The sequence below is a fragment of the Neodiprion virginianus genome, chromosome 5 (genome assembly GCF_021901495.1).
Source record: "Neodiprion virginianus isolate iyNeoVirg1 chromosome 5, iyNeoVirg1.1, whole genome shotgun sequence".
Taxonomy (NCBI): domain Eukaryota; kingdom Metazoa; phylum Arthropoda; class Insecta; order Hymenoptera; family Diprionidae; genus Neodiprion; species Neodiprion virginianus.
In genome coordinates, this window is record NC_060881.1 from 21,682,087 (window position 1) to 21,699,960 (window position 17,874).

The 17,874-nt window shown below is 38.1% G+C and overlaps 1 protein-coding gene across 3 annotated transcripts in view; it reads left to right on the forward strand.

The window, feature by feature from the left end:
• Window positions 1-17,874, forward strand: part of LOC124305747 (protein muscleblind) — a 281,356-nt gene that overhangs the window by 21,698 nt on the left and 241,784 nt on the right. For 2 of the 3 annotated variants that reach the window (XM_046765468.1, XM_046765466.1), the window contains exon 2: window positions 5,802-5,995. The gene's annotated coding sequence lies outside the window, so the exon portion shown is untranslated. Of the gene's footprint in view, window positions 1-5,291; window positions 5,502-5,801; window positions 5,996-17,874 lie in introns of those variants that run through there. The other variant, XM_046765465.1, reaches the window with a different exon arrangement.

Here is a 17,874-nt window from a genome sequence, read left to right on the forward strand (position 1 = left end):
TTACTGCAAATGATTTTTCAGACGGACTTGGTCACTTTCCATTTCGGAGAACGGTTGACGAACAAGTTTTTTGGTCGGGAATCAAAATGTAGAATCTTCACATAGTGGAACGATCACGGTACTAAACGGTCAAAGATGCGAAAATCTGATTCATGGTATTTGAAAATTTAGCAGGGTAAAAGTCGAGGTAAAAATATACGAAACCAAATTGCAGATCCGTAAAATTTTTTTTATTCTCTTGTATTTTTTGTGGAGGTAAATATATATATAGAAAGATCGGTAAATATGAGAGTTGGAATATAGAATTTGTGTAGACGCGTAAATTTGATTGATAGAATTTTTAATATGAAGAAAAAGTTGAATTATATAAGCGAAGTGAAAATTTATACAGGCTCAGTTTAGAAAACCAGAATGGAGAATCGTCAGAATTTCGCTAAATTCTTATCCATTGATATACTTGGACCTTTCTACGCTTCGACTTTTCTGTATATTAAAAATCCTATAAAATATGTTTTCAGCTTTTTGAAAATCTCACATTGCGTCCCATATATTCTCCGATCTTTCCGTATTTTTTGCAAAAATAAAATTTTCTGCATCCACATTAACGATTCTATCTATTCGCCTTTCCATTTTGCCACTTTTCTAAGGTTCGTCTTCGTACACTTAAAAATTCTACGAATCAGTGTCCTGCGATTTTTAGAAATTCGGAATTACAAATCATCTAATGGGCGGTGATTCTACTGTTTCATCATTTTTTCATCCCATTGATAGTTCTTGCTTTTCATTCCATTTGGTAAATTCTCATTTCGCGTAATCGGACAGAAAAACTGCGCAGTCACAGCTCAGGGATGAAATTCGTTTCTTGGAATCTGGGATAAGAAACGAATAGAAGAGACATAGAAAATAGTTGTAAGGATCGTACGACGCAATACGCTTCTCAGTGATTACTCTGAGTCATTGAAGATCTCCTCTGACAGTAAATGGCGATGAGTAACCAGCAGCCGTGACGAATCTTGGTAAAGTTGTGGGAAGAATCCGGAGACTTTTTTGCGACGAAAAATTAGAATTTGGTTTGAGAGTAAAAGTGTAGGAAAATTAGAAAATAGAATGGTCACGATATAGAGTTTTCTAAGGCGTGGAATCTATTTTACAGAATTTTTGAAAAGTAAAAAGACGATTTCTATATGAAAGTAGAAAGTTCAAGTGATGAGAACCAAAACGTTAGAATTTGACGATTCTGTGTTTTGGATTTTCAGGCCTTGCTTTTCTACATTCATTCATAATTAGTGTTTCTAATATTTCGAAATTGTGCATATTGAATATTCTGTAACATAACGTCTCGCATCTTTTAAAAATTGGCCGTTGTGACCATTTTCATTTTCTAATCCTTTTATACTTTCAATCTCTACCCAAAGATTTAATATTCTGGTTTTCTGTATCGACTATCTACGATTTGACTTTTCTAAAATTCGACTTTTAACGTTTGAAAAATACTGAAAAATGGATATTACCGTTTTTGAAAATTCTAATCCTTCCACATCCTCACCCCCGCCCAAAGATTTAATATTCTGATTTTCTCCACATCAACTTTCGACCTTTTGCATTTCCCGGAATTCGAGTATGCGCATTTAAAGAATCTTGTAAAACAGGCGTTCGCGTCGTTGAAAATTCGCTTTCGTGACCCTTCTATTTTTCAATCCTTCCACGAGTTTACCTTGGCCCACCGATTTAAAAATCCGATTTTCCGTACCGTAACCTCGTACATTTCCGATATTTCTACAATTCGCCTTTCCGCGTTTAAAACAATCCTGTAAAATCCTCCGCGTCTTTGAAAACTCGCCCACCTCGGCCCTTCCATTTTCTGACCCTTTTCAATTCTCACCCCCTCACCCCGCGAATTCACGCTGTCCGAGGGTTCGTCACAGTGCACCCTCGAACAATTTTGCGTCGGTTGCAGCGGCTGAGCGTTCGGTGTTGTTAATGACGTGCACCCTGGCACAGCCAAAGAGGCGCCTGCACGCCGTGAACAAGTAGCAGCGGTGGCACTCTAGCTAACGAAGAGCACAATTCAAATTATACCCAACCTAACAACCCAACAACTGGACGGACACGAACTGCATTTGCCGGAAAATACGATTCCCAGGAAAATTAGTTTGGCGCCGCCGCCGCTTTTACCTACCCCCAGCGCTCTAAATGCACCGCTTCACTTTGCAGACGCAACGTCGAATATCCTAACCCCTTATACTCTCGATCACTTCCCCCCCCTCCCTCCCCCACATAGGGAAACACACTCATGGAGAACTGCTGGTGGGAGTTGGATTTCTATTTGCGTATGAACCTGACAAAAAATTCAACGACAGCAACAAATATTGATGTTATTCAACTACGTAGAAAAATCGTGTTTCACTTCGGACAAAATCGAATCTACGTATTTAATTCAACCGGACATTCAGTTGGCCAGAGACTAAGACGTTTCGTTGACTCAAAAAGACAAACGTTGACGAGTGTGGCAAATAAACTTTCCGGTAGTCTTTTTGTCGGTACACATATTTAACTTAAATTCAGTCGACTTCGCCACTTTGGTTTACCAAGCGCAGCACGATAAGTCGTGATATAGAAAAATTTAAATCGGTGTACAAGCGGGTGTACAAGCTTCTTCATTTTTATGTCCTGTGTTTACGTATGCGATCCGTCTCAAAATCGAAAAAAAAAAAAATCATGCAATAGAAAATAACTATCACGCTTTGCGCTTTTTTAAACGCTTTCAATTTGCACCACCAAAAGACCGTTGTGTTTCATCTGGAAATCAGTTTGAAAAACGATTCTCTGAGAAATTGTTTTCACCTCGGTTTTCACGAATTAGGTTAAGACGTAAGATTACCTAACAATTAATGTCACGTTTCATTCTGTTTCTTAAAAATGACTTTTTCCAAAAAAAAAAAATACGGTGATACATTATGAAGGTTGATACATTTCAATTTTTACATTTTCCACAAATTTCATATTACATATCATTCTAAAAAAATCGCCGTCATCCCTTGGAATGTTTCCCTGACTGTCACCAGCAGCGAAAAGAATTCCGGATCCCAAAAAAATCTGTCCTTTGGATTACTTGATAGCAAGTAGGAAAAAGAACAGAAATATTAATCCTTCTACCGTAATGCAAATTTACTAGGAAAACTTTGTAAATTATCTTTGAAAGCTGTATATGTATGTATAATCATTTTATCACAAAAAATAACTAGATGGAAATCAAATACGACGCGAATTAATATTTCTTTGATTCAAACACACGTGACTTTGTAGTCGATAGCCGAAATTATTGTTTCAATCACTGTTTCGTTGAAAAAGATGACGTCATTTTGAATTAAAAAAAACAAAACTTCTTCATCCGTCACAAAAATCTTTCCCCTCTGTGACAGCCAACATCGAATTATATCTATAATACGTAAAATCCAAAATCGTCATCTGCACGTATTCGTTGTAGTCAGTGGAGAAGAGTAATAGTTTGAATAACACAGGTAGAAAAAAAAAAAATTTATTTTTCGAGTTCATAATTCAATGCATAAATTTTAATAATAATAAAAATCTTCATTGATTACTCATAAACTTTGTTTTTGTCTTTTCTATGTTGATAAATAAGTCTTCAAGTTTTTGGTTGATAGTATAAGCAGCAGGTGGCAGCACGTCGAAATAAAAAGCAAACTTTATCCGATGAAACTGTTTCTTCTTTCATTAGTTACGTATAAGAACTACAAATTTGACATCTAGTAATCTTTCGTCGGAATTGACGCCTCACAGTCAATTTCAATGATTTTCGCGACGATTCTTGATCCCATTGTCCGTGATCGTGATTTTTTTCACTACCCTCCTTCTTTCTCTACAATTTAAACGGTCCGTGAGACAGCAGAATACAAAACCATAAAACTGGCGAAAAATGAAAGCTCGGACGTCGGTTCTCGTCGAAGAGCATCGTCCAGCAATCATCCGCGAGGTCTTGAGAAGAAGGCGAAGCCTAGCGAAAAAAATCTCGCGTCTCTGCCCCCGGCCTTGGCTCGCAAGTTCAAGCTTTCGGCGAGCCTTGACCTTGGCAATGACTCAGAGGATGTTATCCTGCTGGGAATGTTGAATTCGGGGGTGGTGGAGGTGGGACGAGATCGGCTCAGGTGCGGAAGGGCAAGCGAGCGAACGACGTCGGCGCGAGACGGAAAGAGAGCGAGGAATAAGGGAGGAAAGCACGGAAGGGAGAAAGGAAGGAAGGAAGGAAGGAAGGAAGGAGGGAAAGATCCTGGTTGGTGGGCGAAAGGCGGGGCGCGAAGGGGGGGGGGGGGGGCGAGGCGTGCAGGCAGCCGGCTCGACGGCTCGGTTTCCTCAGTTTCCTCAGTTTCCCTCTGCCTCCCTCCGCCTGAAAGCTGCTAGCCAGCTAGCCAGCCGCCAGCAGCCAGCCAGTCGTTCGTCGACACTTCGCTGATAGCTTCGATAGCTTCCCTGCGTTTGTTTCGTGCCGAAGGCTTAAAACCACCCTCACTTGCCAAACCCAAAGAAAAACCAACCAACCACCCACCCCCCACACACACACACACACACACACACACGCACACGTACGCGCGCGCAAACTCGCATAAAACAAACAAACAAACAAACAAACAACGCTTTCCTCAAGCTCTCACGCATAAGCTCATCCTTGTCGCGATATAATATTAACAGCTGTAATCAATCGCTCGTAAATAAATAACACGATAATCACACCGATCTTTCACCCCCGACGAATTTGCTTTCGAATACTGATATCCGACTTCTCGATCGTAGACGTATACGCGCGACAATCGGTTTCGACCGTAAAGAGATAGATTTTACAAACAGTTAGCCGGACCCGACGCGTGTGTCCTCAATGCGCTTGCATCGTACGGAGTGAGCTTTTACACTAATCGTGTATTTTTTTTTTTTCTTGTTTTTAACTAATAGTATAATTGTGTGCCGCTGGGGTTACTGCAACCGAACGATATACTCCGAAGAATATAAAATACTAAACCAGCGAAAAAGAAAAACTAATTAGCCGTTGCGTATGTAGACCGCGATAAATTGTCCGGAAAGCCAGAAAGAGAGAGAAAGAGAGAGAGAGAGAGGAAAAGTTATCGCCGCCGCTGCTGCTGTCGCTGCTGTTCTCTAAACTAAACTGCAATCTTGTGCGTTTTTATTGTGCGTCGTAAGTTTCACGCCGTACGAGTTGGGTGAAAATTACGCGAAGAAAAAAGAAAGGAAAAAAGAAAAAAAAAACAAGCCTGAAAATATCTTCGAAGAGATTTCGATCTTGTTGCACTAATTCGTACGTTTAGTTGGCAACAATATATCGCTTAAACAATCGCGCTCCAATCGAATAAGCATTCTTCGAGTTGCTTGTAATTCGATTACCGTTAAACGTTGTTTTTTTTTTTTTTAACGTGCAGTACCGTCGTGACGTTGATGCTGATCCGGGTCTAAACTTCCCCAGGATTTGAATCGTAAGCTCGAAGTTTACTGAATCAATGTCAATGTTATAACACTTTGGGTAACTTTTTCACCCTTTTTACGACTCGTTCTGAAAGACGATTAATTATTTTTTTTTCTCGTACCGCTCCTCTGGCTCCTCACGTTCTGGTGATCTTTTTCTCTTACAATTAGTACAGTTCAATTAACGAGTCATGGACAAGAATGAAATTATTGGTTGTAGAAAACGTCCTTAGATATTTTTAAAATCCGAGCTCATTTTCAATTATTTTCTTCTTGATCTTATTTTTTTGTTTTAAATATTCGTGTTTCAGGTTGAACAGTGTGAGACAAACGTTCGGACAGACGGAACGAATCCGAAAAGCTGAGCTTTCCCAAAATATACCGTAAAAAATTTGAACAGCAAAAACGAAGAAAAAGAAACCGAGAGCTAAATAATTATAGTAAAGAAAAAGTTGCGCCCGATTAATTTTGACAGCTGCCAAAACTTCGGACATTTATACACACAGTGAGAATATTGAACATGTATACACATATACATACATATATATATATATATATATATATATATATATATATATACATATGTGTGTGTATATATGTATATATGTATAACATAGTAATCTCGTAGAATTTGTAAGCTAATCATTTTCTCTCTTGCATATTTATTTTTTTTTTTTCAATTATTTTGCATGACATATTTTCAGAATAATATAATATCAAACACAGATTAAAATAAAAAAAACCGCAAGAAAAGGTGTGAATATTTCTTTAAATTAAACAAATTTTTCGTATATAAAAAAAAAAAAAAAACAAAATCCCGGTCTGAATAATTTTAATCGTTCTCGTCGATATTTTTTCGTATCGGTGATGTAACGCGCAAAGTTTGAAAACTCGTCGTTCCAAAAATCAAAATAATAATTTAAATAGAAATAAAAATAAACGGTAAACAGAAAAGCAGATTATTTAATTAATACATCGATTGATGATAAAAACAAAATATTAATCACATCGAAGTGTGTAAAGTGCACTGAAAAATAAATCTACGGAGAAGAAGAAGAAGAAGAAGAAGAAGAAGAAGAAGAAGAAGAAGGTAGACAGTTCTCTTATCCAACACCGGAGAGGAGAAGATGTCGAGCTTTTTTTTCTTTTGAGGATCAATCATCCCTTCGCATCCCGACACTGTCGATGCTTTTTCACGCAATCCAGTAAGGTGAGTCCTTGAAACTTTGAAAAGTATAGAATACTCGATAATAATTAATTTGCTTCAAACGTTCGATCATTATTTCGTGTATTTCCCGATTCTCGTGTAACGTAAAAATTCTCGTATAACTGTTTATCTGACTTGAAAAGCTTTCGGACGTATTTTCGCGAAATTAATGAACCCTGAAAAAGGAGAATCGATTTCTTGTGATTTTGATTGCAATTCCCGCGATTGCCGAATCGATGTGATGACCTGCGACAATCATTTATTGACAGATTATCGAGAAACGAACGTTGATTAATTTACGATTAGGGATACTTGGGTACTTAATCAATAACATAGATTATTAAAGAAATGAGAATAATTTTTTTACTCTCTCGTAAACATTTTCGTGAACACCTAAACTTTATTCACTTGTAATAGAAGATGACGTCGAAAACGTACATTGAGAAAAATTTCGTTTGTCATGATAACTAGAAAAATTTAGTAAAACAGGTATCGTTAAAACACTGTTTGAATATTGTTGGAATTACGAAAAACGAGGTTCGCATAATCATTTTGCGCTATTGTCGATCCTTTTTTGGTAATTGCAACGCAAAATCAGTTTGTTCGGTTTACTCTACTTTTATTATTTAAATAAGGCTTTAACGTCAATTTATTGTTGCACAGGCATTAAATTTTCGCAACAATTACAAGAAAATACAGTAACAGTGATCGTAATGAGAAATAATAGTAACGGATACTAGACTTTTCGGTAACAGCTAAAAAACTAATTTTCATTTTCTACCTAGAACTATATTTTTCTATTGTGGTAACCGGAACTAAAAATTTCTCTCAGTGTATCTATATACATTAGGGTGGTCCTTATTCAGGGTGTCGACGAATTTTTGCCAGACCATCCCCCAAATCAACTTCAAATAATTCGAAAACAATCGCCTATTTTTTTTCAGATTTTTACATCTACTCTAAGATAGTCCGCGTTGTGATCCAAGTTTCTTATGGAAATTAACACGGGCAAAACTTTTTTTCTCAGTATATATTTTATTGCAAGAGTAATAATGTTCCAAATAATCTGTAACCGCGAGGTTTTGGTGAGAATTAGTGCTACTATCTGGGAAAAAATACACATCATTGTACCAGGCAATCTAGACGAATTGCACAACCTCGAAACCTGACTTTTTTTTTACTTAGAGGAAGTGCAATTGGTCTAGATTGCCTCGTACGATGATGTGTATAATTTTTTTCTCACAGTGTCACTAATGCCGACTAAAACCTCCCAGTTACAGATTTTTTGGAACATTATTACTTTCACGATAAAATATATAGTGCAAAAAAAAGTTTTTCTCATGTCACTTCCATAAGAAACTTCGATCGCAATGCGGGCTATCTCAGACTTGCTGTAAGAATCTGAAAAAATTTGGCGACTCTTTTCAAATGATTTAAAATTGATTTCAGTGATGGGGCGGTAAAAATTCGTCAACACCCTAAACAAGGACCACCCTAATAAACACAGACGTTGTACAAATGCTTGTTGGCTTGGAAAGGGGATGAGTGATTACCAGCGATTTCCGTAATCGCGTGATTTGTTTTTTGATTCCGCAAGATTTCCTATAAATTTTGAGAAATCATTATGAAATCAGAAATCACGCGATCAATGATTTCTTAAGTTAGTAGCCCCTCGATCGTACGATCTTTTTCCCGTTTCCTAACTTTTAATTCGTTCGACGTTAAACGCTCCAATATCCTCGCCCCATTTCCGGCGATCATTTCTATCGGGAATTACACGCGTACCTCACGCAGAGACAGAGAAATATCGAAGCGACACGCGTCAGAGGCTCGTATAATCGGGGGTTGGGGCCAAAACACCGAGCCTCAGGCCTCAGCTTCGGGCTTCGGGGTTCAGGCTTCAGGCCCTTTGGCTTTGAGTCGGTTATGTCGGTCGCTTCTCGTCCTCCCACGTCGCCGCCCTTTGACTGACAGCCCGAGTCAACCCCTGTCGGCTTATTCCTGTCTGCCCTTTCTCATCCCTTTCCTTATTCTCGGTCACGTTAATCTCATACCAATTTATTCACACACTTGGTTCTATTCATCATCCCAAGTTTATGAATTTATTTTCTTCGTTGATGTGGATTTTTTTTTTTTGTCTTTAAACGAACGAACCGGAGACTCAACCGCAATTAAAAACAACTCTAAAACTTCCGAATCGGTTTCGGAACAGTGTCTGATAATCATCCCCTGCAATTTTTATCGTTAAATCTTGGAGCTTGGAATAAAATCTTCGTCAACTTTTCGGATCTTTTTTGTTCAATTCAACAAATCTAACAAACTTCGGTTTTTAAAGATAATTTCTTTCTCTAATTCGCCTCAGAATCTATAGTTGACTTTAGTAAAATCGTTATATATAAGATGCGATATAAAATGCGCAAATAAGGGATGAAAATTTGGGGCGGAATATACGGTCGACTGGTTTGAAAATCTATTAGTATCATCCTCTTCGTGGATTTGTACACACGTCTAGTACTTTGCAGAAATGCGGCTAAACGATATTACGATCGTTTTAGTTTTATACTATAAATCTATTTCAAATCCTCCGATCATCTCCCTTATGAAAAGCTTATTGACTGTAGAACTCTCTCTCCCTCTCTCTTTCGCTCTATTTTTCCCCGTCTCTCCTTCTATCTCCCATTTTTTCTCTTCATCTCTTTTTCCGTATATGGACCCCGTCCGCCGGCTCGTTTCGCGTTCATGATACTCGTTTAGTCGAGGGGAAAATTAATATAATGGGTTTAAAACGAGGAGCTATTCTTCCTTCTTCGTTTTTCTTTCACATTTTGTCAGTCCCTTCCGGAGCTCGACAATTTTTCTTTTCCATCGGATGATGATGACGACCCCCTTGTTCAATGAAAAACATAGGAAAAACAAGAGCAACGGAACACACGCGATACAGAAAAATATTGAAATTCATCCCTTGCGCTGACGCTTATGAAGCTCAGCGTTACACCATCTAAATAAGCGGCGGTAACGATACACTGACGATGAGAGAAATTTTTAGATCCGATTACCGCTCAGTCCTTGGCTATTTTCATTTTTTACCACAATCGAAAAATATAGTTCTAGGTATAAAATGAAAATTAGTTTCCCAGCTGTTACCGGAAAGTCTAGTATCCGTTGCTATTCTTTCTCATTACGATCACTGTTGCTATATTTTCTCGCAACTGTTGCGAAAATTTAACGCTCGTGCAACGATAAATTGACGTTAAAGCCTTGTTTAGCTAAAAAAGTAGAGTAAACCTCACAAACTGATTTTACGTTGCAATAAGCAATAAAAGGATCGACAATAGCGCAAAATGATTACGCGTACCTCGTTTTTCGTAATTTCAACAATATTCGTACAGTTTTTTTTAACGATACCTGTCTTACCGAATGCTTCTAATTACTGTAACAAATGAAATTTTTCTCAGTGCAATAAAAGAGAAATTAACAGCGAAGCATAAATAAAACAGAAAATACAAACTGTGAGGTCCCGACAATCGGGACAATTGAAAATGTTCTCGCATAAATGCACGACAAGAAGAAGAAAGAAGAGAAAAAGAGGGACAAAAAAGGGGAAAGAAAGGAACAAAGAACCGCTTTGGTGTGGTAGGCTCGAGCATTTATACCTTGGGTTACAGTTACGGTTATTGTTACTGTTGCCGTTACCGTTACTGTACGAGATCGTAACTCGAGTTATTTTTATTTTTTTTCCCCTTTTTACTTTCCTCTTTGAACCCCCTTCACGTCGGTATATAACAGGCGTACGTTCATGCGCATTATTTAACACTTGTGTGAATTTTCGTTCCCCTACGACCTGTCACAAAGTCATTAGCGGAGAAAAACGTTCAACTTATTTTGGCACTAAATTTTAATGTATTCGAATATTAAAAAAATAACGCAATAAAGCGCAAGAAGAATGACGCATTGCTTGACATGTTTTTTGTAAAAAAAAAAAAAAAAAAAATTTTTCACGCCTCTCTTCTTTCGTTACGAAACTGGTCTGGGGGTTCTGAACGAGAACAAGAAATTGCATCACCCGTTTGGCAGAGAATATATATTCGCGAATCAGCAAAATAAACTTCATTTCAAACTTGCATATCAAGTAGTTTTCCTCACGCTAATTACCTAAGCTGCGCGAATTTTAAACCGAGTAAACAAACGTACGTAAAGTTTATAATAATAAATCGTAGTAGTACGCCGACGTCACTCGCTTGTATAAACCAGAACGCCATTGCAACGTGTAAATTGCATACACAGCATATAACTGCAGTTAAACGAAATTCTCTCCGCATGGTTGGTGGAAGTTTCCTGTAAAAAGTGATAGAAAAAAAAAAAAACAAAAAAAAAAAAAAAGAAATCGCACGCCGGAAGTTCCGTGCTTATCGATTCAATTGAATTCGAAAATCGAATTGAATAACCGGAATTCTGTAACGACGACGGTGATGGTTTTTGTCTCGTTGAAATTTCGTACACGCCAAAAAACCCAAGCCGCAAGACTAGATTTGGAGATTTCACCAGACAGGAAGATACCCTTGGGGTAGAAACGGGGGTGCGGGAATTGGGGGCTAGAGCAGCATGCAGCCATTACAGTAAATCCTGCTTTGCGCGCGAAAACACAGACGCTAAAGCGATTAAATTATAACGGTAGAAGGGGCCAAGGGTGGCGGAGGAGGGCGGTAGATGAAGGGGGGGGGGGTAGTTCCCTGCATTTCCCTCCCTCTCTTCCTTCCTTCCTTCCTTCCTTCCTTCCGCCCCCTCTCCTTGCGTAGTTGCTAATAGTTGTAGGCGTAAATTAGTGGGTTGTTCCCAGTACGGACAAAGACACATTGCACCCCTAATTTATACGCATCATGTGCATACATGTGTACCTTTACACGTTCCGCATACACGATTCAAAATTGTGTTTTGCATACAATTTTGTTGAATATTACGAATCTTTAGGGGTGTTTATTATGAGTACAGCCAGAGTATGCGACCGGTTGGCTTTTTTTTTTTTTTTTTTTGCCACAAATTGTTTAAAAGAAGAAAAAAAAATTTCGCTTACGCCGGATTTTATGGCGGAAATTGAGTCCTGAATTTTTTTTTTACGTTTTGTGAACATTTACATTATTGTTCAACTTCCAATCACCGTTTCGAGATTTATAACTAATTTACAAATTGTAAACCAACGAACAAGCCTTTCCGCAGTTTATTTCACACGATGATATCCCGATACGGTGTGGTTGCGCTCTTTTACAATGCCCCGATAACATTCACCAAACTCAGTATTCTTTTGCGAGAGGTTGACCAACGAAATCACGAAAGAAACGAATACAAAGCGTGCTCTTCAAAGAAATGTTTGAAAATTGGATGAAAAAGAAGGCAAACGATATTGTTGTGCCAAGTCTATTGTCACATCGACGCAGTATTAATTTTTCTTTTTTTTTTTAAACGGGTGGTGCAACAAAATTGAATATAGAGCAACAAGTCAACAACGAAATACTAAACGAAGAAAAAGGAAAAACCGAGTAGCTGTACTAATTCAAGTAACAAGTCTGCAGGACCACTGTTGTAAAAAAAAAAAAAAAAAAAAGCAGCAGCAAAATTGCTTCAATTATTTTCACGATTATGCTCACTTGATTTTGTTAGCTTATCAGACGCGAATCCGACAATCTAAAATGTTGACTTTTCCCTTAAAATTTTTCAACCCATCTCCTTCGTTCAGTACAAAATAAATTCAAGTACCAATTTATATTTCGAATTATTTAGTGGTATCAATTGATATTATGTTTCCTGCGCAGCCACCAAATTCACAGTCAATAATTAACTCGGGAAATTTATCCTCCCAATTTGGGTTCCGAAATGAATTCGACATCCTTTTGTCCCCTTCAATGAGTTTCATGCTGCAATAAAAATTGGCAGGACGCAATTTTTCCTGCCTCATACACTCATACACACGCCGGCATCTCGTCCGAGGTAACCTTCTGTCAATACGTCCGAAGATATCACGATGATTAGCCATTGATACACGTCGAATTCCACCTGATTACCCCGTCGCGTTCAGATATAAATATACCGACATCCACCCAACTCCTTGCGAAGACTTACATCCGCAGTTCGGTCAGTGTTACGACTATATTTTATGAGCGTATGCACGTGCAGCACTAAGAGAAGTTTTTAGTTTCGGTTACCGCTCACTCCTTAACTATTTACATTTTTTACCACAATCGAAAAATATAGTTCTAGGTAGAAAATGAAAATTGGTTTTCTAGCTGTTACCGGAAAGTCTAGTATCTGTTACTATTCATTCTCATTACGATCACTGTTAATATATTTTCTTGTAACTGTTGCGAAAATTTAACGCTTGTGTAACGATAAATTGACGTTAAAGCCTTGTTTAACTAAAAAAGTAAAGTAAATCGAACAAACTGATTTTACGTTGCAATTACCGAAAAAGGATCGACGATAGCGCGAAATTGTTACGCGTACCTCGTTTTTCGTAATTTCAACAATATTCAAACAGTTTTTTTAACGATATCTGTTTTACCGAATTTTTCTAGTTACTGTAACAAATGAAATTTTTCTCAGTAAGAGTGTCGACGATGATGAAAAAAAAAAATCCATCCTCACATCACAATTCCGTTGGGTTCTTTCGTTTTTTCTCGTCATTCTAAAATTTTTAAAAATATCTTTCAGGGTAGATTATATAATATATAATAAAATTAGTTTCAAACAAAGAATATATAATAGTTAATAGTTAGTTGATATAAAATAGTTTTTTGTACAACGGGAATAAGACTGTGAGTTAAAGGGAGACTTTAGTGAAATTGTTGACAATTATTACCAAATAAAAGACTCAGTCAGTTAGGGTAATAAACACTGAATGACTTGTAAAACCTCGACCAAAAGAATCTTCTAAGAAAGATCGATTCGTGGCAGTAGGTGGGTCGAAAAAAAAAAATTTCTACCATTCTACGATTAAAGAAAGTACGAAATCAGAAGCGTTTGGAAAAAATATTAGAAAACTATTCACAACTTTCAGATAGCTCTATTTTTATCGATCTTATATTTGAAGCAAATTTTAATTTGATTATTCTAGAGACGGGGTAAAAGTTTGAGAAACATTTATCCAAATTATCGTGAAACTTTTGAGTTTCGAAGAAGCCTCCCCTTGTAAGGAAGTAAGAAAAAACAGATAACGGTTATAAATCGTATAAAATTTGACGTTGAGAATTATAATAAAAAGCATCGAATCAAGGGGTGAGAAAGGGAAAAAATTGGCACAGCTGACAAAGAGGGCCGTGTGTACGTGTGTATATTAATACAGAGCATATTTGCACTCGGATCTGACGCAATGGCTCCGGGCTTTGCGAGACTCCGCGTTACCCCTCGAACTCAATGCATACCGCACGGTATATAACAGAAACCGCAAACCTTGACAAAACAACCATCTGGAACCGCGGTCTTCTATACCAGGTGCCCGACTAGATAGCGACGTGCATGAGGCCGCAATGCAACCAATCCCAATCCTTCCTCGCATCTCTCGGTCTCGCTCTATGAAAGGAAACTTCGAAACGGAGCAGAAACGTGAAAAAGGAGAGAAAAAAAAAAAAAAAAACACTAGCTTTATTCCATGAAACATGTCTAGTGTAGTGAGTAATTTTTATTTCTTTATTTTTTGAACGTTATCTAAAAAACCTATGACTGGACACAGGTTTCGTACCGTTGCTATTTTTTTTTTTTTTTTTTTTTTATTACAATTCAGAGACTCTCGGTTGCGGTCATTAAAAATGACAGTTTTTGCCCGCAGGCTCTCAAAGTTTCTGAAAATTATATCTCGTTCAGGAAAAGTTGCAAAAATCTGAAAATAATTGAGGCTATTTCTAGCGCGTAGGGCAATGTGAAAAAAGAATCTGAAACGAAATCAAAGAGTGTTGAATAATTTATTTTTTTCACACGCTCATCTTTCGGTAGAGCAACCCAAATAGAATATCCCAGCAAAATATGAGCTTTTAATATCGATATTTAGAGGTGCCTATTTTATTTTTTTCATTTACCTTTTGAAAAAAATTGCACCCCCCCTCCCCCCATGAAACGACTTCACTTATCGACTATCTAAATACAGATTTTTGTAGGAAATTTCACCTTGTATAAAAAAATACTAAGACCCAATTTCCCCAACTCTAACCGACTAAGAGATATTTGTCTATAAACATTGAGTCATCTTGAATATCTCTTAATCGGTTAAAGTTAAGAAAATTCTGCCTTGGTACTTTTTTTTTATAGAGCGTGAAATTTCCCGTAATAATCTGTATTTAGATAGTCTTTTTAAATCTGTGATTAGATTAGACTAGATTAATATCTAATATTATTCTAACGAATAATCTGTATTCAGATACAAGTCAAGCCGTTTACAAGAAAAATAATTCCAAAATTTTTCGATTTCTTTCACGTGTCATTTGAATGGAAGGTGGAAAAAATAGCATAGGCACCTCTGAATGTCAATATTAAGACCTCATATTTGACCGAGATATTTCATTTGAGATGGTCTACAGAAATTTTGGTAGGCGTTTAAAAAAAAATAAATAATTTTTTCAAGGAACACCCAAGGGTTTGTTAAATCTACTTCCGGATTAAAGTGGTATAAAATGCTCCGCGTATACATATACCGTATAAAATATATATATATGCGACCGAATTGAGATGTAATGATAATGAAGTTTTCTGCCTCCCTTCCCCTCGCTGCTATATTACCTTCTCGAATTATTTGTCCCCGAATAATAATTTTTACCGTATCCGCAGCGGGATAATTTGGTCGGGAAAGCTGCGGGTTTTAGGTACCCTCAGATATATGGGTGCAGCGCCGGTATATACTGCATACATATGTATACCTACATTGGGTACACATATATACCGATGCGAAATTACCGCCTCCGCCGTCGGAAACAAAAACTGCAATTAAAAATAACCGAGCAAAGTTTTCAGCACGCCACGCCGCGCTCCCTCGCATATTTAGCGACTCGGTGACGCGGTATGTTTTTCTAATATCGATGGGGTGGATTAAACCACCGGGATTTGAACCTACGATTATTATTGCCAAATTTCTATCTAGATTCCGGTATATAGGTTTTTTTTTTTTTTTTTGCGAGTTTGTCTCCGTTCCGTTTTACTTTCCGAACCACTTTTTTCTTCCGACGGAATACTTTACTAATCTCGAAATGAGATCCTACCGGTTTTAGAGATATTTTGAAACACGTTATTGGTGCATTTCGAAAAGCAAATAAGAGGAAAATAAACAAGGAATTGGATTTTCAGCATTCTTTCGAACTAACTAGAATCATGTGTCACGATTGTACGATTTTCTGTTGAGGATTTCAAAAGGACGCTGGAACATGATTTTCTTGGGAGGTATCGATAGATCCTCGGGTTATAAAATGAATTTTTTTTTTCTTACGGAAATTGAGTCGGATTTATGAGACAAATTTTCGTAGTCAAGTCAATTAGAATCATCAAAAAGTTCTTTTATATAGTATACGACTCTCAATACGACTGAAAAAAATGTCTTTCTAAGGATTTGATAGAATTTCGAAAGTTTCAATATCGGATACAAAACAATTTTTCCCACATAATCAATGTACAATTTCGAAAGATACTTCTCACGAGGAAGATTTGTTCTATTTTGATATATGAAAATGTACGGAAATACTTTTTCACAACTTGCAAAACCGGTTCACACTTGGTGCTCCGAAATTTTCGCATGTTTTCAATCGTGATGAAAAATGATTACCGTGACCTGGACGCAACGTAAAGAAATTTCGTCAAATTCGGTAAGGCGAGGCAATCGAGGGTTCCGAGAATTTGATAAACCCTTATCGCAGGCATTCGAAGCTACCCGAATGTGCATAATTTGAGGTGGTTTTGACCGCGTCGAATGCACGCGCAGCACACCGAGTGTATACACAAATGCCCTGGGGGTGTGGTAACATGAATGAATTCCGTCTAGGAAGAGAAGAGACCGCAAGCTGCCGACGTCGCCGCATGGTATAAGCGCGAAGGTGGAGCAGAACCGACGCCGACGACGTCCGAGGTAGTTTCTCCACCGTGAGCTGATACGTGTGTATGCGAGGAACCATTGTGTTCCTGCACAGCACCGAGCACCGAGCTGCGCCGCGCCGCAGATCCGAGGATTCGATAAAGGGTAATACACCGCGTCATACGGCAAGCCGACCTGCCGGCATGCATGGGCGTCCGCCTCGCCGTGCTCAGCCACTAAAACTTTACGACGTTTGATTATAGTGCTCGTGAAAGCATGGTTAATGAGTGCATCAAATTATTTCGCACATGTATGCCCTCGTACACGCGCGGTATCGTCACGAGTCGAGGAGATAGAGGGAGATAGAGAAAAGGACGCCAGTGGGAACGAAAAAATTCGCCGATCTTACATCTGGCCGCAAAAAAGTTTACCGCCGTATTTAATTATAGACTGCATGCTCCGTCCCATTTTTTACGCTGCGTTGACCGAACGTGAAAAAATCAGGACCTCTCGGTTCTACGTGTCCCGGTTTTCTATAATTACGCCGAATGAATCAGCTGTTCGATCGATCCGACGCCATATTGCTTTTTCTTATCCCTATTGTCAGTCATTCGAATCGCGTTGCGTCATTCGTTCTGTTGAAAATCGTTCATAGTTTTCACTTCAATATTCACCCCTGTGCTGCCGGTAACTTACAACTGTATACACGAGCTTCGTTGATTGCTAATTACTCCCAGAATCAACAAATGAATGGTCGACTTTCATCAGGTTGTCGATAATTATTTTTGAGGACAATGAAGTTATCAGGTTGAGTCGAACCTCGTGGGAGTCACGGAGACTTCTGCGCATCGTTTTGTAATGCTTTGGATTTGACCTTTCGTGACTCCGAAGGCCTTGTTTTAACTTGATAATCAATCCATAGTTTATCGGATGAAGATGAAATTTGACTGGGTTTCAATGGTTTCAAAAGTGCACCAAATGTTCCGTACCTTGTTCCAGCGCTTTTGTAACTCTTGTGTGTATTCCGGGGGTGTCAAAATGTACAAAAACCTTATTTCCCACGCATTTTGTATCGTATGTAATATTCCCTCACCGTACGTAATATATTCAACGTATTTCGCTCCGAACTCCGTCGCCT